At 46.6% G+C, this 25700-nt stretch overlaps 2 long non-coding RNA genes across 2 annotated transcripts; both read left to right on the top strand.

Moving 5' to 3' along the window:
* The first annotated feature begins 3259 nt into the window (after nt 1-3259).
* On the top strand, nt 3260-25235 carry LOC148056407 (uncharacterized). The gene is made up of 3 exons (XR_015703224.1): nt 3260-3377; nt 20616-20732; nt 20853-25235. It is a non-coding gene; the product is annotated as an uncharacterized LOC148056407 (long non-coding RNA).
* On the top strand, nt 8929-10911 carry LOC148056408 (uncharacterized). Its single transcript, XR_015703223.1, has 2 exons — nt 8929-9072; nt 10547-10911. It is a non-coding gene; the product is annotated as an uncharacterized LOC148056408 (long non-coding RNA).
* Nucleotides 25236-25700: the final 465 nt, after the last annotated feature.

The raw sequence follows: 25700 nt of genomic DNA, 5'->3' as shown, positions 1-25700 counted from the left end.
TTTCCTGTGACTTTAAATTAAAACATATATAAATACATTTATTTTTAAATGTTTTTCTCAACTTTCACCTCCAGTTCCTCTCTGTCATTGATTTATCTGCTCTTCTGTCATATTAGAAAATGGCACTTTTTTTTTTAAAAAAAAAAAAAAAACAGATAAAACTTCAGTTTGGTTTCTTAGAATGGACAGGGTAAAATTGTTATGTCATGAACTATATGGTTTAGTCTCACTCATGCCAATTCTGCAGAATTAACCTGAACTGGTTTTAAACCAAACCCTCTGGGCTGTCCGGTCCCACCAGACTTGGGACTTGGGAGGATATGTAGCGGTATGAAGACTAGAAGATTAATGCTGCCAGTAGTATTTACTCTCATTTGTGTAAACTGGTTCCTCTTTTCTTGTATTTTCTGCTGGCTCACAACGTCTTGGGTCACTGTTATTTTCCCTGAAGTCGGTCTCCCTGCTCTCTCTTAATCCCAATGGTTGCTGAACTCTTTTGCTCTCCCTATGTCCAATCCAGATACTGATGTATAATTGCAATATGCACCTTTGGTTCTTAAGACCTATTTAGGACCATGTTTAAAGAGTTTTAAACAGTAAATGCTTCTTATCTGTAGCTGGGCTTTACCCAGGGTCATCGGGCAAATTAAATTTAGGCTCCATCAGATCCCAGCAAGGACACAGACGGCAGAGTTGGGGCTTGTCCTCTGGCAGGAGGTCCCAGACCCACCGCGTACCCGTTCGTTAACTGTCGGCGCCAACGGGAAAGCTGCCACCGCTGCTGCAGAACAGGGGGAGAAGCCGACGCCTGACGAGCAGGAACTCAAAATGCAAAAGGGTTGCGCGCTGAATCGTTGCATCAGGCTTACGAGCTAATTCTGGTCTTGCTGAAGTCATTTGAAAAACTCTTTTAGTGCGGGCATGGTTCCCGCTGACAATCCTGCCAAGCACCTCGGCGCTAACCTGCAACACCTCTCCTATCTCCCCGTGCAGCTCCGGGGCTATTTTAGCCGAGGCTGTCAGTTGAGCTGAATTGTTCCATTATGTGGTGGCTTTGCAATGTGGAAAAGTGTTCAGGAGGGACCACTCTTGAAATGAGAGGAGAGTTATTGAGTCTCCAGGGCCAATTCAGTCATTGATTTTTTTTTTTTTTTTAAATTTATTATTTTATTTTATTTTTTCCTGAGGCAGCTGATACAGGGAGCAATTACCGCGGTGATTTTTCCGTGATATGGATCTCAACAGACCGTGCAGTGGAGGGACGCGTGCTTATTTCACATAAAATCCCACTACGGGGCAACACATTCCAGCCACTACTGAACTGAGACAGATTTGACCCTAGAGATGAAAATTCAGATTGTAATATCTCACCCTGTATATCCTTCCATCAGTGAGAAGACAATGAAACGTAGTGCTTATGGGATGATTTATAAGACCAAAGCTCTCCAACTACTCATCTTAAATCACAGCAATTGGACTACGTATAGGCAAGCAGACTTTTTTTTGGAGCAGGTCAGATGAGTTCCAACCTCCTCTTCAAGTATTTAAGAGAAGTCCTTACAAGCAAGAACCTGCTTTGTTGCACTTCTAAGAGGAACAAGCTACCCCAGGGAGAACCTGCCTGGTCCCCTCCCCGTTCCTCCGCAGCAGATGCCCACGTTGCTGCTCTCTCCTCTTCCACAAACAGACCCATTTCTGCAGGAATGATCCCTGAATTTCATCTGTAAGAGCCTTTGAGATCCTTCTAAATAATTTCAGCATGAGCTGTCGTTAGGAAGCTAAAAATCAAAGGCACGAGGACCAGCATATTTAATAAGATGGAAAAGGCTTTCAGCAAAATGAGAACCACATTGAAGGATTTGGGAGTTTCTCCCTGTATGGGTTCTGAAAGGGGTCACGGGTTCGTGGTGCGCTGGCAAGCAGCGAGATGCTGTGTGTTCAGCATAGGCAGTAATTACATCTCCTCTTTCTAAATTATGTTATCAGGAAACATCTATATTGTTTGCATGGGTCTAGATTACGCTCTGAGAATAGAATGTTCTCTGCATAAAGAGCACGGCTGGAGTAAATCAATGAGGATGCACTCAGAAACATCAATTAAAGGTAATACAAGTCTTTAGCACAGTATCAGGGAGCCAGCAGAGTTTGAAATTCCTATTTTCGCAACCCTGCCTTCCTCCCTAGGAAAGCGACAAAGCAGAACTACTCAGAAATTCATAAGGTTTAAAAATAAAATACTTGTCTCCTCTTATCCTCATCTTTACTCAGGTTTTTACTCGGTGCCGTTTCCCAGCATAGTAGGCGAACGTAATGTTTTTTTTCTTCAAGAGATCTCAGACTTCTGCTGGGTTAAGGGGATGCCCTTCTGCAAGTGTCACTAGTTGCGTACCTCGGTTTCGGGGTATCTGCTTTGGGACACCTGCAATCTGATTTCCTGAGATGCCGAGAGCCTGCCGCTGCTTCCAGCGGGAGCTAACGTTTCCCAGCCCTGGGAAAATCAGGTGCCAGGCTCCTTCAGACCCGTACCTAGAAACTGCAGATTTTCAAAGTTAACTGTTACCTCCGAATATAAAATAACAGCAAATCTACGATAGAAGTGGGACCAAAATCCAGACCTTTTACCTTCCTAGTATGGACTACCTGGTGCTCGTTTGCAGAAGGGTGAGCGACCTGGCCACCGCTGGAGATAATTAGTAAGGGAGGTGTACGTAAACGCCACCAACGCGTTCTCTGCTGGTCCCAGCGATTTCCTGGGAAAATGGGAAATGAATGTGAATCTTCCTCCAGCCTATTAATTCTGCACCCCCTTCCCAGACGTTAATTCAAATGCGAAATCTGAGCCTGGGTTTGAGCCTCCCCTGTGCTCAAGGCAGTTCAAGCACAGGGTTCCTGTTCAGGCCCATTTGTTACCTACGTGACACTCATCCATCATCGTGATTGTAATGGTGAGAGCTGGAAAATTTTCCCCTAGCTACTCGGAAGAAAAAGGACCTTACGTAGAATTTATAAGCTTCTTCAGCTGAGCTAATTATTCAGGAAATGGTATTTTTCATTGCAAGAAGCACAGGCAAGCAGATTCCATTCATAACTCAAATACCAAACAGCTTTAGCACCTTTGGTTTTAGTGGCTTATTTTATTAATATGAAGGTGGGTTTTTTTTAAGTTGGGGTTGGTTGGTTTTTTTTTTTAATGCTTTTTCCCTTCGGGCAGAAAGCTGCTCCCTTTTCGTCACAGCCTTGATAATGAATTGCAGTGTACAAAGCCGGTCATACAATACGCAGCGGCGGCAGCGCAGAGCGAGAATCTTTGGGAAGAGTTTCCATAGAAACATTGACGTCCTCCTGGCGAACAGGACACCGAGTTCCTTCAATGGGAGGTATGGGGTTTTAAAGGAGCAGTGAGGTGGCGGGAAGCCAATCCAGCAGAGCTATGACTCTGCATCTCCCAGCAGAATAGGGGGTTTGAGCTGGCGGGAGAAAAAAAAAAAAACAAAAACCCAATTACCCTCGCATTATCAAAATGTCGGATTTGATGGTTGCTGCTTGAACGGTGCTGTATATAGCCTGGTAAATAATTAAACTGCTGACCGCAGAGCGCGCGAGAGCTGGCAGCCAAAAACCATAAATACTCAAGGCTGTGAACTAGCGGCTTCTAAAAAATCTTGTCGGATTTTGTCACAGACTCCATCTCCAGAAGCCTTAAATTCAGCACAAATGGGCATGACGCAGGCATAAACCTCCCGGGGATGAGCAAGGTTGCACCCCGGCGATGCGCACCCTCCCCTTCCCTGCTTGTCTTGGAACGAGACAAGTGTTTTGCTAATGTTCCAGCTCTGTGTTTTAAATAGCCTCGTGTCTACCCAGCTAAATAGTGGCAGAGCAGCCCTGTCTGGAAGAGGCTGTTTCTAGAAGGAAAACAGTCAGAGGAAATGTTTTTGCCAGAAATGTTGGAAATCATACAAAACAAAAAGGGAGCATGCAAAAGAATTCGCCGCCGAGCGCTCCCCGGTGTTTTCGTTCAGGCTCACGAAATGCTTTGTTTCGGAGCAATCGCCAGATAAGATTAATGAAGGTGACAGACGTCCCTTCTCGGAAGGAGTGCGACCCACCCCAAGGCCCCGTCCGACGCCTGGGGGCGCCGGCCCGAGCCCTTCCAGCGGCTGCCGGGGCTTTGGCTCCGGACCTGGGAGCTAGCGTGCCTCAGCCCTCAGAGAAAACGAGCAGCCATCTGACCCAACCTGGCTGCTCTCAGCCTTCCCGGCTTCCTCCGGCTCTTCGACTCCGAGCTGGATCTCTCTATCACAATTCAGACAGCTCTCTGGTGCAGGCTAATACATCTCAATCAGGGTCTTATGCGTGTCACTCTCCCGAGCCCCCGAGCATCTGCCCATGGCGAGTGACATGAGGTGAGGAGCACCTCGTACAGCTCTCCCTCTGCTTCTCCAGCGCTGATACTGCAGGGGTGACGCCTTGTGTGCCCAGCAAATCCCTGCGGTGTGCGGTTTGCTTTGGGGAGGCGAGCAAAAGGTGAAGGCGAGATGGAGGTGGCTGCTTATGCTGCAGTTATTACAATACTGAAAACTCTATGCTGAAAGTTCAAATATCTATATGGTTATGAAGCTACATGAAGTTCTGGTTTATAGTTTTATAGCAATGACATCCATTTATTCAGTGGGCTCCAGGTAGGATGTTTGATACTGGCTACGGAATTGATCTATTTGCAGAATGTTTGCAGGGAGATTACTTTGCTTAAACCTGTTCAGCAAGATTTGCTGTAGACGAAGACAGACAGAAAAGTCAGCAAGTCAGAGGATCTCAGAGAAGTGTCTTGAGTTTTAGGGGTTGTTCCAAAGGACGATGGCAGGAATTACTTTCAAGGGAATAGGAAGAGAGGGTAACAAAGATCTCCATCTTCCTGAACAGTACCTAGCTCTTTTCATCCATTAGTTTCAAAAGTGTTTTGCTACAGAAAAAAAATACTTTATCCTGTTTTGTAGATGCAGAAGCCTTAGAAATAAGGACCAGTTCAGAATGAGAGCCATTTCACTCGAGCACTTCGTCCTTACTTACAACTTAAGTGAATTTGAAGGTTCATTATTCTTTCTTGATTAACATCGTTTTATAAGGTGTTCAGCTAGGACGGCGATGAACTTGATTTAAATACCCAGGGAGGCTGGGTTTGCCTGCAGCAGGAAGGGGAGAAGACAAACCTGGCCCGCAGGCCCCACCGGGACAAGGCAGCTGGGGCAGAGGTGGGGCCGAGGGCAGCGCCTGGCCCTGCCACCCCGAGGAGCAGGGACGCAGGGCGCCCGGCGTCGGGCTGAGCGACCCGCGGTGCACCAGGCTCTCGTTCTGGCACAGACCTGTTTGTACGCACACAAAAAGGGCGCTTAATTATATTGAATGAGAAAGAAATACGGTTAAAGCAGGGGGACACGCTGGTTTGACTGCAGCTGTACCCTCCAAGCACTTTGCCGTGGTATTTCTGCAAGAGCGAGCAATAAGCGAAATTATCTACTTGACCGATACTAAACTGGTGCATTACAGCGGTCCTGAATTTCTTCTAAACCACATCTTATTGCAGCACCTCCTGTGCCAGAGGTGCTTTCTCTTCCCGAGTATCTGCAAAGCTGCGGTGCCGGGTGTGCACTCTTTATCGGTGTGGTTCTTTTAACCAAGGCAAAGGCGCTGCTCCATTCAAGCCGCTTACGAGGCCCTGGCCGCGCAAACCTTCTTTACAGATGCTTAATTGAGACTTTGCACTTAAGTCTTACGAAACCTGATGGACCTTGATCACCTCCTTTGGTGCAGCTCTGAACCGGGAGGCAAACTCATCATTGAATAAGAAATAATTCCCATTAAGGGCAGATTTATCTGCTGAAGGGGGCAGGGGCTGCAAAGCCGCCAGCAGAACCATGCGCCGTGCTGAGGGGCTACGGCGATGCCTCGGTGAATCCATACAGGCTCGTGCTTAGTGGAGAGATGCTACGAATGTTTCTGCATACTGCTTAAAAACTTGTGTTTGACTTAAAAAGTGAGAAGAGAGCCAATTCCCTTTCCATGTATCTTGTAGTCAAGAGCTGTCAAACATAATATAGATGTTTACATTCAGGCGGCTCTGTTTAGATGAAGCATTGGTATCCTGCTCGCTAGCTGAATCAGGCAAGTCTTTCTCTGCACCTGAGCCTACGTGGCCGTTCCCTTTAGGTGGAACTTCTGGAAAACCGCAGCCACGGGGAACCGCAGCCAGCAGACGCTGTGCAAATCCACTACACAGACCCACTCCTTCTCCTGGCCCAGGGCCCGTGCAAACAGCAGGGGAATTGTATTCTCTGTGATATATCGTTTCAGTTTTCCTTCCAGCAGATCCTGCTTCTTTCTCACATCAGCTCCTCTACTGAATCTAGGACGCGGGAGATGCTCAATCCTGCCTTCTGGGCTCTCGTCCATCAGATTTGCAACATCTTGGTGATACAACGGTAATCGCAAGCTACTTGCGTGAAATGGCATGCTATCGGAAAAGCCTTTCCGAAGGGCTCTTCGTCTTTGATCATTCTTTGTATTAGCAGAAAACAAAATATTTCTTTCAATAATGAAAAAATAATTCCCACTTTGTGCTTCAAAATGGTGGCGGGTCTCTGTTCCTCAGACGTGATACAAACCCACTGCAGTAGCCATTTTGAACACCTAAATTTTCTACAAACAGGTGAAATGTGCAAAGCGAGGAGCCCCTCGCTTCAAACACCGCGCTGGAGACCGGGACCGCATAATACAGAATAAAAAAAAGGAAGAATATACTTTATTAAGATGGGAATTTGATACCAAAAATTAAGCGTGGCCATAACAATTACAGCCATCTAGTGGGCAAAAGTTTTTTAAAAAAATAAAAATAGCATTGATATTCAACTTCAACCATAAAATACCTGTAAATGAAAGAGGTCTAGCAAATAACCTGCGGGGAGAGTTTGCACCATTTCTTTTAATATTCTTCAGGAATACATAAAATCTTAAATATTTTCCTTCTTGCACTGTACTCTGGAAATATCAGGAAAACCGGGTCTCGTCTGGTGCTACTGCTTTAACGAAGGGCTTGCTGAGAACATCCGATGAAGTGTGTCACTGCTCACACTTCAGCTGAAGGGACAGGACTGATTTTTTAGCAGAGATTTCCTTTCTCCAAATGGTTCATTCAATTTTAAAGTTAGATATATGACAACACAAGCTTTAAGTTCAGTAGATGGCAACAAATCAACAGGCTTCGCAGAGTGATTAAGGATCTCTTTCTTCAGATGCTTCGTAAATATTCTTTTGGGTCTTGATGTCATCCATCATTTCAGGAGCTCCTCAGGCTTCACAGGGTATTTCATGTTCGATAGGATCTCTAGTGAATTGCTACCGAAAAAGCAAATTGGAAAATAAGTATTTAATCTAAATCTTTGCATATCAAAAGGAAGAAAAAGTACATGCCTTTCTTTATCTTACTTTTATATGGAGCATATGGGCTGAAACGATGAACTTCAGATCTGAATTCCAAAAACTCCAAAGCATTTTGATTCAGCCCATAATAAAATCTGCACTGGGATTTCACAACAATGCTTTTTAATCCACTTCGGAGGAGGGAAAAGATTCTCGGTGAGAGGGTTCGCTCTGTTAGAAGTTTTTGGGTTGTTGTTTGGCTTTTTTTTTAAACTTAGTCATCTGTATTCAAGATTTTAAAAACGTATTTACAGAACAAACAAACCTTCTCAGAGTAATCTGTGCAGGCTTTTGATTGCATGCCTTGGAGTGGAAGAACAGGCTATAGGATTTTTTAACCCTATGACAAGAAATAACTGGCTGTGAATTTTGGAAATCCTCTTTGGCATGTGTTCAAGCCGGTATTAATGCAAACCGCCCCATGCCAATCTCCTGACTCATCCCAACCGGCAGTTTCTGACACTTATCCCATCCCAGCCTTCCCTAGGAAGAAAACAAAGCAGCTCCTCCCTTCCTTCCTGCAAGCTCGTGTGCTCGCACTGCTGCCAAAGGGGGATCTGCCCTATTTCCAAGTATTTCATCTGGGGGCTGACCTTGTGCCTGGGGGTCTCGAAGGGGGGGTTCACTGCGTAACTCGCCCCGACTCCCGAGCCCCAGGGCGCAGAGCAGCTCACGGGGCGTCCTTCGGCCAGCCCTGGTTTCACGGTCAGGGCATCAGAAACCCTTTGCAGCAAGTATGTAAAATTCTCTTTGCACCTCTGGTGCAAATCTCTTTGAAGACAGCTATACATCAAATATAGCCTTATGTTACCTCTAAATCCTATCTTTATATTTTTATAGGACTTGATGATCCTTATGCGTCCCTTCCAACTTGAGGTATTCTATGATTCTATGATATACGTAATTTATATATTATTTATAGAGTGTATAAATATCCAAGTAACCATTATCCAGAGGCAGACAATGTTTGCACAGGAAAATGTTGTTTAAATACCGCAGTCCCGCAGAGTCTCACGTGTTGGATTAAATCTCGACCCACACTCGTTTGTGCCCGTCGCGGGAGGGCTTTTTCCTCGTCCTACAGGCAAGAGGTGAGGAGTGAAGGGCAGAGGCTCAGCTGCTCTAACTGTGAATTTTTTGGCCTCTGACAGTTTGGGTTTTTTTTAACCACAGCCTTTTCTAAGCATAGGCTGTGCAGTATAACATGCCATATAAAATCTCTGATAGATACAGAGCTAGATTTGTGATGCAGTTACTGGTATTTCATTAACCTTTATCTTGACAAGTGGAAATAACACGCTGTGATTCAGGGTAAATTTTTCACTGGCAGAGAAAAATGGTGCCAAAAGAAAGCAAATGGGCTAGAAATTAATAAATACAAATCTTGACAGCAAAAATCAACTTCCAGCTGGACTTGGCCCCTTGTTTCGGATGCATTGGGCTGTTGTGACAATGCTCTGCGGGGGTATGCAACCGCTGACCCGCCGAAACCCCAGGGAAAACCATTTCTAGCAGGGCCTGAGCTAAATACAGCCTCTCTTAGACTGCAGGCTTGCCAGTGGCCGGCAGAGTCCCCCAGAGGAGACGACAGAGCTGGTGAGTAATAAGGAAAACTGATGTTTTTCCAAGTCGAAACCAGCCTGACTCACCACTATTTTGTTTCTTTTATTGTTATTTGTATTGCTCTGATGCCAGACAGCAGATCTCAGTTATTGAGCCCAGGGTTTTATCACCATATAACAGGAGAAAGTGCCCTCTGAAATGCTTCCAAACTAAATCAGTAGGAGGGGAAAAAGAAAAAGCAAAGCCACTTGTGCTCACTGCTGCCCTGTAATTCGGGGCTGAAAACCTCCAATGCTCTGCTCCTAACTAAGCACCTTCACTCACCCACGGTGGCATATTTTCTAGCTGGCCTTGCCTTGCTCTAAGCTTAGGTTTATAAATAGTCAATACCATCTAGTTTTCCAAATAAGAGATCTGCTTAGAGCGCGTGTTCCCGGACCCTCGTGCTCCGGGGAGCACTCGCTGCCGGCAGGGGCTGCTCCTATCAGCAGCTTTCTATCACGATGCTGATCTGAGGCCACAGGAGAGCAAAACATGCCATCAGAAAATGAGCAGGAGAAGGCAGATACAGCACGGGTATGGCAGAGGCCACCCCTGCCCCATTCGCGCCGGCTGTGCCGTCCTCCAGCGAGTGGCACAGCCCTGTACAACCAGCTCCTGCTCCTCTTCTAGATGAAGTCAGGATCTATCCTGGGCAGGGCTGCCATGGAAAATGTCTCTCTGGAGCTGGTATCTGCCAGGGATAACATCTCTCTCGGGCCAGTATTTAGCACAGGATAAGATTCCTGCTGTTTGTGACCAAGCCTCTTGAGGCTCTCGCGACACCCTGGGTGTTGCTGGTGCAGGGAGCAGTCATACCCACCATCGTATCTGCAAAGCAGAAGATACGCATCTATCCCTTGAAAGCCGTGATCCTTACCCTGAGGAGTTTAATAAAATATAAGGGCCTGGATCTGGTAACATCAATAGAAGCAGAATTATTCCCAGATCCAGAGAGAGAAGTACAAATGAAGAGAACCTAGATGTCAAAGAGACAAAAGCTGGCTGGGAGATCAATGCAGAAAAGCTCTGTGAAAGGTCTGGGGTTTAATGAGAGATGAGTAGGATGGGACTTGGCATAGATAAAAGCTATTAGGAACAGCAGAGAAGAACACGAGATGCAGATAGTGAGAGGAGACAGAGAACAGCTGGAAGAGGAGGCTGGGAGGAAAGCAGGTAGGGGGGGTGAATTTTGGCACCAGTGAAACAGCTACAGCCGCTGCAAGGCCTGGCCTGAGAAAAGCCAAAGTTTATAGAGGAGCCGTGCAGAAAGCAAAGCTGCTCAGCAGCTGTAGGGGCACAGAAGTGGTGGTGACCCTCGAGGACGGGCATCCCTGTGGTGGGCGCAGGGCTGCTCCCAGGCTCTGCGCTGCCCAAGTATTGGAGGCAGCTTCTCCATTTTTTGTTTTGGTTTTTTGTTTTGCTTTGGTTTTGTTTTTGTTCTGTGTTTTTTTTTTTTTTAAAGCAGAGCCCGGAGGCGTTCAGCAGCGGCAGCTCTAACTTTTGCCCAAAGCTCCCCAGGGCCTCCGTGTGCGAAGTGCCGCCTCCGTGTGCCAAGTGCCACCTCTGTGACGGCGAGTCGGGCTTGCCGTGGCAGAGGTGTTGGTGAAACTCCGCTGATCCACATCCACGGAGGACGGGGTCTCCCAGGCTGGCACCGCACCCACCCGAGACCGGCCGCGTGCCTTCGCCACCCAACGGCAGCACAGCAGGCGGGCAGAGGGGCGAAGGGTCGGTCAAACCGATCTCGGCTCGCATCTTGGCTTGGGAAGACATGCCTGGCGTTTTTGTCAGCGGTGTCTCTTGAAATAAATCATCAGCCGTTCTGGAGAACCGTGCCTGCGTATTAGCACAATTATTGCTTTCTTCCAGCCTCGGCTGTGTAAAAATGCATTGCTTGTCTTTATGAGAAATTCTCATCTCTTTCTGTCAGTCATCTTGTCTCAGTGGGGAAAAAATTCCCCAAGCCCCGTCATATCAGAAAATGAGAAAATTATCAATATCTAAAGCGTATGCAAAAAATACGAGCTCTTTCTCCATTTGGGAGAATGGATCTTGGTTGTAAAGTCTTATAAATGTTAGCAGCTTCTCAGACATTCAAAAATGTTAATGATCCTAGGGTACTAAAATAGCTTGCCATAGAGTTCTCCATACGAAAAATACTGTCTTGCCCTCTGCAGCCATCTAGAAGACTCTATCATAGATGAATGGTCCTATACACCACTTTATGTATTCAGAAAGCAGAGTCAGGATGAGTATATTCATGCAGACACAACAGGCTCTGATGATTGCCTGCGTATCTAGAGTTAGGATCGAGCTTCAGTGCCTGAGATCAGCTTAATAAATACTATCAGCTTCCTCCCACCGAGCATAGGAATAGAAAAAATCTGTCGATAGCTGTAGCTTTGAATAGGATTCCTTGAGTAAAGTAAATCTCTCTACTTCAGGTTTCTGCTGGTTTGGTTACGCTGCACTGGGGAGAGAGGAGGGACTCGGGAGGTGACAGCCCCAAGCCCCGCAGCTGAGCCAGCTGGGAGGCGGCGGGGGTCCCTGCCAGCCCCAGGAATGCCCCCCATCGCAGGGGGGGCTGAGCCAGTCCCAGGGTCCTCTTTGCCCTGAAGAGCAGCCGCTGACCCTACCAGCTGCCCTTCCAGGGGGAAGGTGGGTAAGTGGGCTCAGCCTCCTGTCCTCCTCTCCTAGAGCCATGCACAGATCCCTGTGCTGCCCGGGGACTTGTGCTGTTATTGCCTTCAAAACAGTTGATTTTGGAGTCAGGTCCCCAGGGGAAACCTGGGAGAAGCTCCTTCCCGCCTCAGGCTGTCTGCAGACTCCAGCAGACCTCACCTCCTTCGGCTGCATGCACCTCCTGTCCCGGTGCTTTGGGCTGGGACCCACAAATGTGCACCTCCAGAGGCTTCAGCACAGCCCGAAGCAGCTGAGGCTGCCGTGTGCCACAAGACCGGAGGTCTGAATCACATCCCCAGGCATGCAGAAGAGTGGTTTAATTCGGATCTAAACCTTATTAACGCTGCCCAGAATCACAGGTTTGAGTCTTGGCACCTGTGAAGCTGGCTGGCTCGGGGCATGAGCGAAGGAACGTGGAGGAACTTGCTGCTTCTACGGCACTCCTGCGGTAGGACTCTCAATTAGATTTGAATCTGTTCTGCTTTTTTCCTTTTCAAATATCTGTCCCTTTTGCTTTTATGAGCCATCAATTGTTTTATTTCGCTGTCAGATTAGTTTGTTCCTCTCACGGTAGCTTTGGGCTTTTGCAGCTGAATGGGACCCAGGAGACCTGAGCATCAGGACTGAAGACACGGTACAACACAAAAAGGGCAGCTGGTCCCCAGCAGACACCACAAACCACTTAAAATGTCTTTTGTTTATTAGCTATTGTTCGGTTAAATATAGTACCTGTAGCTTGAACAATAGGCAGTGGCAGAGTACGTGCTTTGTGCGTTTACGGGCGATTACCGAGCACCGAGGTGAGGCTTTAACACCAAAGGCCAGAGGCAGAGTACAGCAAATTTGCCTAGAAAGCCCTGGCAATGCCATTATAACCGGCCCATTAGCAGAGCGACCAAGGAGACTACATAAATGATGTTTATTGCATTTCTGCGAGCCCGCAGTGGGGAAGTTTATTTAAGCAATTTCGCACAGGGAAAGGTGGATGTCGGCAGGGCTTTGGGCTCCGGAGCCACGGGACTGTAGATGGAGCTGTGGGAGTGCTGCTCCAGGAGAGAGGTCCAGGGCACCCCGGGTGGGCCACCCACGCTGGCCTCCTCTTCCTCCCACACTAAGGTGTGCTGGGCCCCCAGGAGAGGCTTCCTAACCTTCTTTGAACCAGACAGGTTACTTCTGGGATGCTTTTGCTGGAGGCAGGGATCCCGCTGCCCTGCTTGCAGATCGATCCCCCCTGACCTGCTGGGACCCCGGTCCCATCCCGGCTGGGCGTTGCGTTGTGCCCGCTCTGCTCTTCAGCTGCCTACGGCCAAGAAACGGGGCGTTTTCAGGCACCTCAGCAAGTGCTTTCTCAAAACTTTGTGGTGGGACTCCAAAGGGAGTTACTGTTTGCATGGATCAGTCCACGGCTTTTTAGATGCTCCAACTGAATGAAATGCGAATTTTTTTTTCATTAATTTCCTTAGTTCTGACGCTGAACTGAGTTTTCTGATCCAATTATCCCTCCCCTCCCAAACAAATATAATGGCTTTGAAAAATTGCCCATACTTTTATACACCCGCCATCTGGATTTGGTAAAAATTTTGAAACTTTTTAAACACTACTTGCGGTCTGGAGGAAGGGAGGGTGATATTTAGTAGATGATCTTTGCCCTCATTTTTAAGAAAAAACCCAAACCATCAATTCTGCTGCTGGCAATTGAAAAAGCAGTTAGGCTGAACTCTCTTTTAAGTGAACAAACACTTATGGATCTATTTATACCTGCCCTGAAGCAGACTACCGTAGGTGGAAAAGCTGTAATTATTTCCTTTCCCTGCTTTCCACTGTCCTACAAAGATCTCCTGGAGCAGCTTGTTAACAAGTCACCACTGTACATGGTGAAATTAAAATCGAGCCCATATTAACAACCAAACCAATTTGACTAAAAATAACCCAAACTAGCTGTAACGAAGGTGAGACAAGCTTGAGGGCTGCTAGGAGACAGCTTTTGTTGCTTAGCCCCATCTATCTAAGAAGGCTGAGAATTACAAATGATGAGCATGGCTGGCAGTTGAGGGGGACAGGGACCCGATCAGTAGCGATGGGGAGATGCAACAACATATTTTTTCCTGTGTTCTTTTCACCATCAGTGCACGTTTTCAATTTAATTCCCCTCACTAAAGAGTCTCCCTCCTTTGTTATCTTCCTACTTTTCTGCCTCCCCCTTCTCCCTCGGTTTATTTCTCCGAGCAGATGATCTCCTCCGCTCACCACCCAGGTTAACTCTGGTTTCAGTATCAAAGATCATTTAAGCTGAAAATAGCTTTTACTGAGTCCGTGTAACAACCCAGGAGTGTCTGGTCACCAGATAGGATCTCCAGCTGCCTCTCAGACGGCGTGTCGGAGGGTTATCTGCGTTCCGGTACTCGCAGTACCATGGCCACAAGCCATTATGGTTCATAGCAATTCAGGAGGGTCACGGACTCGATTACAGCTGATTATGGACCAGGTGGGAGGAGCTGATGAAACTGGGGAAAAAAAATATTAATTAACATTCAGCAGGGTAGCTTGTTCTGTAAAGAGATTTTTAATTTTTGTGGAATGGAAAAGGATTTTTTTTTTTAAGCAATCATAAATTTTTATCGTTCTGTGTTGCTACAGCTTATTAGGAAATGGCTAGTGGTAATATTTACTAATGCCTTCTGGGGTACAGAGTCCGAATTACTCAGTTATGAAAATAAGCCCAGTGCTGTTTAGAAGTGTGAAATGTTGCCCTTCAGTTCCAAGTAAGAAGTAATGATGCTTCTGGAGCAAGAGGATGGATGTGCTACAAATCCCGCTGCTATGAACTTCTGCCTCCCTCGCAGCACAAGGGAACGGCACCTGCGAATTGCGAACAGCCGGTGCGTCTGCAGCAGCCTGAACAGTTAGATGTGCTCAGTGTTTTAGCGACCCCCTAAATGTATAAACGCATCTTTACTTTGGGAAGATTATGCATATAAGGCAGACTGGCGGAGGGAAGGGACAACGAACTGGCCATGGGGAGGGCTGTAACAAGTCCCTAAGGAGAGAGTCCTAGTAAAGATTTCAAAATCCTCACTATGCTTAAAAAATAAATAGACTGTCTTGATAGCAGGAGATGCAAAAAAGGTAGCAATTCAGTGAAGTTTTACTGCAATGTATTTTGGAAGATTTGCCAGATGGCTGGCAGCAAGACTTTTAAACTCTGACTTTTTTTCTGAGCCAGCCGTATTATCATCCATCAGACAGTCACTTTGGACTGACATTGCAGAGCGTGGCTGTCTCCTTCACGTTTGCCTTGCTCCTGTTTATTTCTAGCTGATTTATTTATATCTGGAACTGATACAAGTGGCACGATTTCTTTGTTTCATTAAAAGATTCCTTGATCTAAACTTTAAAAGATTTGTCTTCAGAGAGATCAAAGTCAACCGAGTGTACGTCTGGCATCCCTGAGCTCTTCTGATATCCCAGTCTTCAGGTAAATCTGGAAAATACATTTTGTTGCAGAGTAGTAAACGGGGGTGTCTAGGTTAAAGTAGAGCTGGCCATTGAATTCTTGGGTACTAATACACACGTCTGGTCCAGGCTTCTTAATTATTATTTTCTAAGAGGTGAAACAATGTTGACAGAGCTTGCGCTGTCAAATGTAAGTCAAGGTAAAACCCAGCGCCAACTGCAAGCATGGAAAATTACATCCCACTGCCCAGCAACTCACAGTCAAGCAAGTAAAATACGATTTGCACAGCCGAGCGGAGGCATTGTCAGGGTGCTAACCTAGGAGCCAAGCACTCCTAAACCCCGTCTGTCACGACCTGTTGCTTACTGCTGGGAAAATTGCATACAGCCAGTTCTCTAAAAGAGGCTATTAACTCTGGGTACCTTATTAATTTTAGGGTGTGAATCTCCACGTCCCCTGATTTCTAGACCCGCGGTGGCATGCTGTGACCAGGACAAAGCTGTCTCATTCCTTTTTATCGCTGGAGGGACAGTGGAAGCCATTTCTCCCCAGCTTTGCTCAATTACTCCAAGAATTAGCAGGTCTCGAGCGCCTGTTTCGAGCCCTGCTGCCAGCCCCGTTACCTGCCAGCGCCATTGAAAGGACAGGCTGTTTGCGGGCGCTTGGAAGACGTAAAGCTGTGTAGAATTGCTGAGTGTTATTGTGGATGGTTGGAGTATGTCCTGGATATGAATCATCTTGCTCTTTCTGACCTACTGTCCTAATTGAGAGTCATTTATTCTTTAGACGCTCGTCACTGTCTGGGCCATACCTTTTCACAATGAAGCAGCAGCCTGGAGCTCCATGTGTTTGCCCCGCTCCCTCATTACGTGACAAATTAGAGGAGGTTTAGCAAACTGACGTGCTGAACCACAGATCCTCCCCAAACGTGACCCCAAATCCCTGCCCCTTTGGTTTGCTGTTTTCTGTGGCAGGGTCAGGCCAGGACATGGCTTTCCCGTTGGCTATGTGAATTTTACTGCTGTTAATGTTCCAGTAAAATCAAAGGCCTTAGAAAAGGGATTCTGTGGATGCTTTTTTTGTCAGTGCCCTTACAGTCATTAGTTATAGTTTAGAGCATAAGCCTCGGGGCAGGACCTGCACAGTTGCTCCTGTTTGATTGCATGGGTGCTACTGCTCCTTCAAAAACCTCCATCGCCTTGCAGATCAGCAAGGAGAGATGTTTCTGCCTTGTTTCTCCAGCAGGTATAAGAAGCATACTCTTCCCTGACCATCTTGTATCTTCTGTTTATTAAAGGGGGGACTGATTGCCTGCTCCGAGACTCCCGTGGTGACAGTCTGCCTGGTCACGTCCCTCTGAGGAATCCGAGGGCTTATCTTCACTGCAGCATTAGCTCAGGCCTTCAGCCGAGGGTCCCCTGCCTCCCTGCTCTCCCCACCTTCCTCCCGGCAGCGTAACGGTAAATTGCAGCTGAGCGACCCACCACTTGCTCTAGATGAAAGGTTTAAATGCTGGAGTCGCTTGCATGACTGCTGCGATGCAGACGTCCGCGTATATTGCTCCGTGCTGCAAATCCCCCGGTGTCTCCCTCAAGTCTTCCCGGTGATGTTCTTCCTTGTCATCGAGGCACTTCCCTGACTCAGCTGAATCGGGGACACGAACACTTCTGCTGTCCCCAGCTGGATGTCACTCGGACACGCTGGTGTCAAACATTTAGCAAGAACGATCTGGATAGGAATACTGAGCTTGAACGTCTGGTCTTCCCCCTTTGAAAACACACTTCTTGTAATATAAGTGAGAGAGGTCTGTCAAACGCAGCCTGGGCTGGGAGTACCAAACAACCCCACCCCGGCTGGGGAAGCCTTGGATATTTTTATGTATCTCACTGCTACCTTTGAAGGGTTCAGACAGTCTTTTTTTTCTCTCAGAATGTGTTGCTTGCTTCACCATTGGAGATCCCTTTTTTTTTTCATTATGTCTTTTAAACGTACCTCTGTTTTGCAAAGGTACAGCGTTTGTGCGGATCGCCAGAAGAGATCAGATCCTTAATTCTGGCCAGATTCTGACCCAGCTCTGGATCAGCTCTGAATTCCACATTCACCCCTCCATACCATATTTATGGTGGCTTTTTACGATCAATTTTATTCTTTTATCACGGGGGTTCATTTGTCTCTGGAAATACATTCCGCCTGAGTTTCTCTTCACTCTGCGGAAGGAAGAACTTGGAGAAAAGTTGATCCAACTTGGAAGAGAAATTCTAGGTAAGGGCTGCCCGGTCTCCTGGTGTGGGGGAACAATTGCACTATTATCTCTGTAGTTGGAGATAAATGAGATTTATCCTCTTTGGGGCAAGGCTAGTATGATTTATTACCAGACAATAAAAGTTAAAATTCCTGGTAAGGAGCAAGGTTGGGCTGTGCGGCGACAAGTGCTTCTGGAGAACCTGACACGCGTGCCGAAGTTACTCTTCATTTCTGAGTTATTACTTGATATGAAACCAGTCCCACGTATAAAGGAAACAAATCTCAGCCTCTTCCCTACTTGATTTTCAACAGCTATTCATGAAATACTTCAGTCAGCAAGAAAGGAGATGTTCATAGCTAGCTGGAAACTAAACCAAGCTCTGCCACTTCCATGACTGGTTTCACTCCCAGATCCTCCAGCTCAGGGCTGGCGTCTTCTGCAAATCCTTGTGGGTGGCACTGCTGGTTAGTAATTGCTGTTCTCCCAATTATTTAGGTCACGGCCCTTCTTCTGCTCCTTTTCACTACCTGAGTGACAGAGTCAGAACAGAGATTACCCAAAGGCACAAGTGCTGGTTTGTCGTAGTGCCACAGTCAGCTAAATTTGAGCTCTCTGCCCAGTATCCATGGCTCAGTTCACCTCGGGTCTCCAGCGTTCCTTCTTAAAATTGCCCTTCTCCCACTTACATTTCAAAAACTGAAAATTGTTCTGTTTTTAAGGATAGTCACACAGTTACACCTCCAAATGGAGTTTTGTGATACGAGGCCGTTTTCAAGAAAAAAAAGGTTTCCATTTAAAACACTTGGGGCTGTGTTTTCTTGCTCGTTTTTGCAGGTGCTTTTATTAAGAGAGTCTGCTATGCGCAGTGTCAGGTACGTATGCAGCTTCAGATTTGACTGAAATGAAATTGTGAGAATTTATGGGAAAGCGTTTTGTGAGAAAACATTCGCAGCTATGTAGCCTTAGAAACTAGAGAGTTAGAGTTGGAGCTCGGAGAGTGGCGATGAATATGGAGAGCCGGGAGTTGGAATAATCACAAGGGAGGCAACTGCACCAGCCAGGATGAAAGATGAGAGTTTCGGCAGAAAATTGATCGAGATAACGAAGCAGGGGGAAGACGTCTTGTGACAGCAGCTGGATTTGTAGCATCTAGCCTCAAATAGGAGCGTGAAACATAAGTTTGCTTGGAGGGGAGAAAAATCAATCAGATTTCACATAGGATTGTGAGGCTATAGAAAGCTCCAAGACGCCCTGGAACGCTGCACCATTTACCCTAATCGGAGGGTGAGTCAGCACTCAATTATGTTCAAGCAATTTTATATTCAGTTTTCCACGCGTTGGCGACAAAGCAATTTAGATAATATGGTCATACAGCAGAATCACCTTCTTTACAAATCTGAGTTACATTAGCTACAATAAAAAGTATGTCACTCTGAGTGCTCATTTTCCAGCGTATAAGATAATCATCATGTGGGATCAAGAAGAAATCTCTTCTTCCCATTGCCAAACTCAAGGTAATTGTGCAAGATGGCTGTTTTATCCCTTCTTCCGAGGTTGTTAGTTATGGCTGCTCTTGAGACTAGACAGATGCACCGCTGCCTGCAGACACTGGCTGAAGTCTTGCGCATTAATAATAGCGCATGAGATAATAGCTCCTACTGGTTTGTGTATTCAAGAGAAAACATTCTGTTACAATGAAGTGGGTTATATATATGCAGGTACGCGAGGATTGCTCAGTCTGTCCATCACATGGTGAAGACCTGTGACCTGTGAAATAGAAGAATCTGTGTTCTCTCCCCGCTGCTGCTTTATTGGCACGTCCCAAGAGTACCGTCCTGCGAGATTTCAAGGTGTGGCTCCAGGTTTACACAGCCTTTTGCCAGCAGTTCAGGAAAGATGTTATGCTAATCTGACCTTTTGCTTAATCTTTTAAGGCACGTAATATGTTATTTTGGAGCAATTATGCCTTTAGGAATCAGAAGTTGGAGAGGAAATGAGTGATTTACTACACTTTGAATCAATGATTTAAAGTGAACGATCATTTCGATGCCAGTGACAGGTTCAGTCTTCCATGAACTGCTCCTTACGTGAACAGGATACCTGAACTGTGTTAAAAACGGGATGCACAAACTGCGTTAAAATCCACTTTGTATGTCTCAGGAGCAAACACACAGCTTGAATCTTCATTCCCCTCCATTATTCCTGTCGCCGTGACTCGATGGACTTTAATAAGAGTTGAATAAGGGCCAGATCTGGAGCGCAGCAAACTCGAAGAGAAATTTCCACTGGCTTTTATTTCCATGGGTCAAACCTTCAGCTGTCATAAGCTGGCATCTTTCCACTCAACTGGCTCTTCGTGCCTGCACAAATACAGAGTCACTAGGTTTCTGTTCATCCGAAAAGAAGCACCCTCGGTTTTTGATTAATATGAAGATAGTTTTCAATGATCTTCCTCTCATAAGAATGATTTTCAGACTGAAAATCAAGACACTGACATTTGAACTCATTTTACTTTGGAGTCACCATCATTCACGTTGTCACAGCTTGACAGCACAGTAGGTTAACTTGGCGCTTCTCAAATTAATGCTCTCAGACCCAGTATCCGTATCTGTAACCTTTGGCTTTCCTAAACGTGATATTCTGCGTGTCATCTAGTAGTCACTAACTAAACTCTCAAAGTCCTGAGCAAGTACTGGGCTCTGCATAAAACACTGTTACTGATAGGAACGGTGCTGCAGAAAGGCACAAGAAGCACAGTCAATGGCCACACGCTCCAGAAAAATAGATTGGTTATCACCTGAAAGCTTAAAATGTGGACGGTTGCTTACTGGGCGGTATTGTTCCTGGTTGCTCTAAATTCTTAGTCAAGAACCAGGTGAGATCTTCTAGGGATGTTAAAATTATATTTTGTTCTGGACTTTGTTGCAAAAATCGAGGCATCTTCCAATTGCTTCTTTATGATAAATTGAGGATGTGGGAAACACTGGCACAAGAAGTAATCCTCCCAGCTGTTTAAAAAGCAGCTTTCTGTCTCTAAAACTGTTTATGAATCATTGTTTGGAACAAGCATAGTAAAGCATTTGAAGCTGATTAACTAGGAAGCTACACGGCTATCAGCTAGGACAGTCCTAACCTCGTAATTTTATCTATTAGCAGATACTGTGGAACTAACTGACATTAAACTGGCAGAATCCCAGCGCAAAGGTGAACTCGAGGAAAAAAATACATTGGATTTTAATAAAACTCTCCTCAAAGGTCACCCTCTCTAAGGTATAAAATCAATCTTTTTTTCCCTTCCTTCTTCTTTAGCCCATTTATTCATAGCTATAGAAAACTCTGATACTCATCAAGTATTTCCCATTTTCTCCCCCACTCCCACTCTTATTACAGTATCTATCCACCTGTGACCATTATTTTTCTCAGCATTTTTATTTGGATTCCTTACTCCTCATTTCACTCTTTTTACCTGGCCTTCTCGGGATCCGTACCCCATTCTCAACAAGTCACTTATCCGGCTCCTCTTCAAGAAGAGATCCTGCCTCGTACCAGCTTCAGGACAAAAAAACTTTTCACTTATCCTTGAAGGTGGCTGAAACTTTGGGAAGAGCAAAGCTTTGGTGCAAAGTCTGTATTGAAGTATGTCAGGTTTCTCCTGTTTTTATTTTTACTTTTTACCCAGGAGCTGCCTCCTGTGTCTTGCTCTGGACTCCAGTAACTTTTGCCAAGTAAGCTGTAACATTCGTAGCATGCCACTTAGGAGAGACTGATGTCCTTCTAAGCTCTAAGGTCCTGCAGATCAGTCCCCTTTACTGATATTGGCCCAGCAAAATAATTTTTTTTTTTTCTTTTTTTTTAAAGAAGAGTCACTGCTGCCTAAGAAAGTACCAGCTTAGAAGGGTTTTTTTCAGAGTGTACTGACTGCACAAAGCTGTAGATACCCAGACCTGGAAACTGCTTCTCGATCCTCGGCATACAAGCTCCAGCTCTTGATAGCCAAGTTTCGAAACTCCTGGCATCACCGTAGCCACCAACCTCATACACTATAACAGCAGAGGGACCTCGGTGGCCGGTGCTCGGCTTTGCCCGCCTCGCTGAGCTGTGGGGGCCAGGCCAGCCCCAGAGCATCTCCGGAGGATCGGTACCCGGGCTTTCTGGGCTTCCAGGACAGGGTGCGGGATGCTGGGCTGTCCTCACAACCACAGCCCCTCACTGCTGTACCCTCTGTCCTCCATCCTCCCCCTTTTACCACAATATTTCCCTCCTTCCACTTCAAAGGCTATTTCTCCCCCTCTGTGGCAGGATTAACTGGACCCCTGTCAAGACCGATAGACATTTATCTAACCGCCGGGTCCTCCTCCCCCCAGCCCTTCCCTGCATGCTCCCACATCCCCAGGACACTAATCCTATTCCTCGGAATTCCTCAGCCCCCTGCGCTACAGAGGAACAAGTCCGGGCACAGCCTGGCTTGCCGTGGAGCCAGGCAGCAGTCTGCAGCAAGTCGCTGCCTGTGGCTGTTTGCCCTGGGGGTAAGAGCCTGCAAAGAAGAGTTATGGCACACGCATCCCGCCATACGTGCGCTTCACTTGGCGTATAAAGCTGCACGCGGCAGCCGCTCCTGAGCAGAGGTAACCCTTTGCCCCCTTCGCGTAAATCGGAGACGGGCTTGGGGCTCTCCTAGAAGATGGCCTGGCTGGGACAATGCCCCATGAACCTCTCTGTTTTGGCTGAATTCTGCTCTTGGTTATTCTTCACTCCATCAAAATGACGTTACATACAAGCTAATTTTGTGGTCCCCATCTAAAAAAATCTTTGTGGTCAGAGAGGCTCCTGAAGCTGGGCAACGTCTGATAGGTACACGCACCCTCTGTCATCCGCATTTATGGAAAAACCACTGCTTAAGCGGGTAAAGTGAAATGTAAGAGAAGCTACGCTGCATTTCAAAATCATTGTTAAGATATATGCTGGAGAGCAGCCAGGCTTGGTTGCTCGCACTGATAGATGATGGGGAAAAGGAACACACCTTAAAATCAGCAAATGGATAAAACTGGGCTAGAGAGAGATGAACACAACGGGAAAAGCTTTTGATTTTTTCAAAATCAAAGCCCAGGCTCCCACGCTAAAAGGAGAATTGTGTTCCTAAATAGGAAAATGTTAAAAAAGAGACTGTACTATATTCGGGAATGTACGTTACAAAGCTTTATGTCCACTGTCAGGGTAAATCTTACATATTCTGTAAGGAACAGCAACATTGATTCAGTAGAGAAGATGAAAAGGACAAAGATGGGTGGTGGAAATTCTGAGCCTGGCTTTCTACTGCTCTTAAATTCTTGTCCATGTTGACACAGATTAGTAAAAATGTTCTTTTTAATTCCTTTAAGCAACTTCTAAGATGAATAAACTGTAGTTTGGGTTTAGATATTGTATTGATCAATACATAATACTGCTTTAGATTTTAAGAGTGCTATCAATCATTTTAGGAACCAAGTTTAGATTGCTTTAGCAGAAAAAAGAATGTCCCTTTGTAGAGACTACAAGGTCTTGTAGAGATGTAGGTCTTCGAGAATGCAGAGATCTTGGCTCTAGAGATCAGGCTGCAGAGCCCCGGACTGTAGAAACTGTAGTTTGGTTTCTGGTGACGGCTGTCGTGCTGGCCAGCATCGCAGGATACGGCTACGAACAGGGCATGAGCTCAAAGCCCTTCTCGTTTAATACAGATTAAGAAAGTCTTCTTCCTTCTAATCTCAGTCCCGCCTCCCTCCCACGCGCTGCAATACTTCTGTCGATTTGCTCTGCTGGGGAGAAAAACGGTCAAGGTTTGCCAGGAAATACGGGAATATATATTTTTTCTTTTCTTTTAAGATTAATCTTTCAGTTGAATAGAATTGGCAACATGAGTAAAATTTTGCTGCTGGAGTTGTTATTTTGTATTGATTGCATTTTTAAAGATTTTTCTAGCAGGGAGAGGTAGGCATTTTGTTATTGCTGTGTATTAATCAAAAGGACTGAAAAATACGGTAGGCCCTATCCTGACCTCTTTGTGGATCAAGAAGCCAGTTGAGGTTTTAGGCATACCAGTGATCCTGGATTAGACTCCGGTTTTAGGTGCTAATAATTTAACACTACTACAGTTTGGCCACCTGCTTCTGGTGATTTGCATGTGGACGACATAATGATCGCTGCAGTTTAAAAGTCAGAATTTTCTTTTCAGACAAACGAGGATAAATCGAAACTTTCCTTGGACCACTAGAAGCAGGCTTGATTCTTGCTGACCCGGAGAGGTTATTCTTAGGGCAATCACCTGTCTTTAACATTTTACATCGAATTTGTTCAATAGCATGCAATTGTAGCATTGACTGCATTAGAAGCTTCCTTTACATAAGCCACAGAAAAGTACATCACCATTTTTACAGCTTTAAAGGCTCCCACAGCTGCCTTGATTATCAACGTATTAGCTCTGTACACTTAATTCAGCTCCTAATGCTTCTCATGTAGTGTTAAAGCCATTTAAAAGAGAGTCTCTGCTTTTACAACCTTTCATTTTTTTTTTAGCAGCCCAGCAGCACGGTTATTCGGTTTGTAAAGCTCCTTACGAAATCTCACCTGAAAACACTGATCTTCAGAGTTGTGCCGTTTTTCCCACTTCAAAGGGAAATCTGCTGCTGCCGCTACCCCGCCAGCGCAGCACGGAGCACCGTAACGCGCTGAACTCTTCGCTGACACAACTGATCTTATCTGCCGATTTGTTCAGCGTTTGTTGTACCAGGCAGATTTCGAAGTTTTAATTTTTAAAAAAAAACCCTGTATTTGTCTTTTCACCTTGTGTTTCGGTAGTTATTTCACATTGTCTCTTACGTTTTGTGGTAAAAGTAACGGCAACTTGTTCAAAACAAAAAAAATCCAAGATGCTTATTGGGATTCCTGGCTGTGCTACAGCAATTCTCAGCAGTCTCCCAGTTGCCAGTGCTTATAATTTTATAATCGTCATACTTTAGTTTTCACTTTGGGGTGCACAGTGGTAACATATCACCCAATTTTCATTGAAGGCCCATGCAACCCTTTATGGTTAAAAACGAATGAAAAAATAGGGGGGAAAATCGTACTATTTTGAGTCTGAATTCAGATTTTCAAGTTGTTTGCAATATCGCAATCCCAGTAGCATCAACATTGAGATATCTGAATAAAAACCACGTGTTTTACAATGAATTAGGCCTTCCAGCAGACATTTTCAGCTATGGAAAATCCCAAACACTACCCTGGCTACCTTCCTTGCCGTAACATTTTGGTTTTCAGTCTCCTGCCTCCCCCACAGTCTCTATATATCCTAAGCTCCAAAGGGTTAAAGTCCTGGCATTTCTTCCGACTGGCATTTCCAAATCCCTCCTGGGGCCCATGCTGCGTTTATGCCAAAATGCGTTACTATTATACAAACGAGGAGCAGGAGGGGGAGGAAAAAAAGAAAACCTCCGCCGTTTGTCCTCCAAAACCCGGCCCCGCTCGCCGGTTTGAAGCTAACCGTACCAACCCCAGTCCTAATAACACCCGCAAGTGATATATAAGGAAGCTTCTAGTGCAGTCAATGCTAAAGAGGTAAACCAGTGATGCTTTACTGAGCAGAGGGCCCGGCTCTCCCGCCCCCGGGCCTGGTTCTCATCCCTCACGCCTCTCGCTGCGGGAGGCTCGCAGGCTGCCCCGCTTCCCCCCGCCGCTGCCTCGGGATTTAGCCGTGCCCCGCGTTAAAACAAGGCCGGGCCGCCTTGTTCCCGACAGGCCCAAATCGGGCTCGGTGGCACCGGCGCTGGGCGAGGCCGCTGCCCGGCCCCCCTCGGGCCGCTCCCGCCGGGCGCTGAGGCGGCGGCGGCGCCCTCCCCCCCCCCCCCGCGGTAACTTTTTCCCCCCCCCAAAACCGGGGTTTGACGTCTTCCTCCTCGATACCGAGTGACCAATCAGGCGGCTACCGCGGCGGGCGGGCAGCCAATCGGTCAGCGTTGCTACCTGGGGGGAGTATTTTTAGCCGCGGCGGGGCGGGGGGGCTGTGGGGGCGCCGCTCCGCGCCCCTCCCGTGAGCGGCCTCGCCGGCCTCGCACCGCCGGGGTCGCAGCCCGACCCCTCGCCCTGAGCGGCAGGGGCCGTGTGGTGCCCTCGCTGCCCCCCCCCAAGCGCGCTGCCGGCCCCCGCGGAGCCGCCATCGCCGCTGCCGAGCTCCCCGCGGGCGGTCACGGCCCGTCCCGCGCCGCAGCG

Source organism: Nipponia nippon, unplaced genomic scaffold (genome assembly GCF_047370975.1).
Source record: "Nipponia nippon isolate SJK-2023a ecotype South Korea unplaced genomic scaffold, ASM4737097v1 scaffold_14, whole genome shotgun sequence".
NCBI lineage: Eukaryota > Metazoa > Chordata > Aves > Pelecaniformes > Threskiornithidae > Nipponia > Nipponia nippon.
This window is presented reverse-complemented; position numbering and strand designations above follow the sequence as displayed.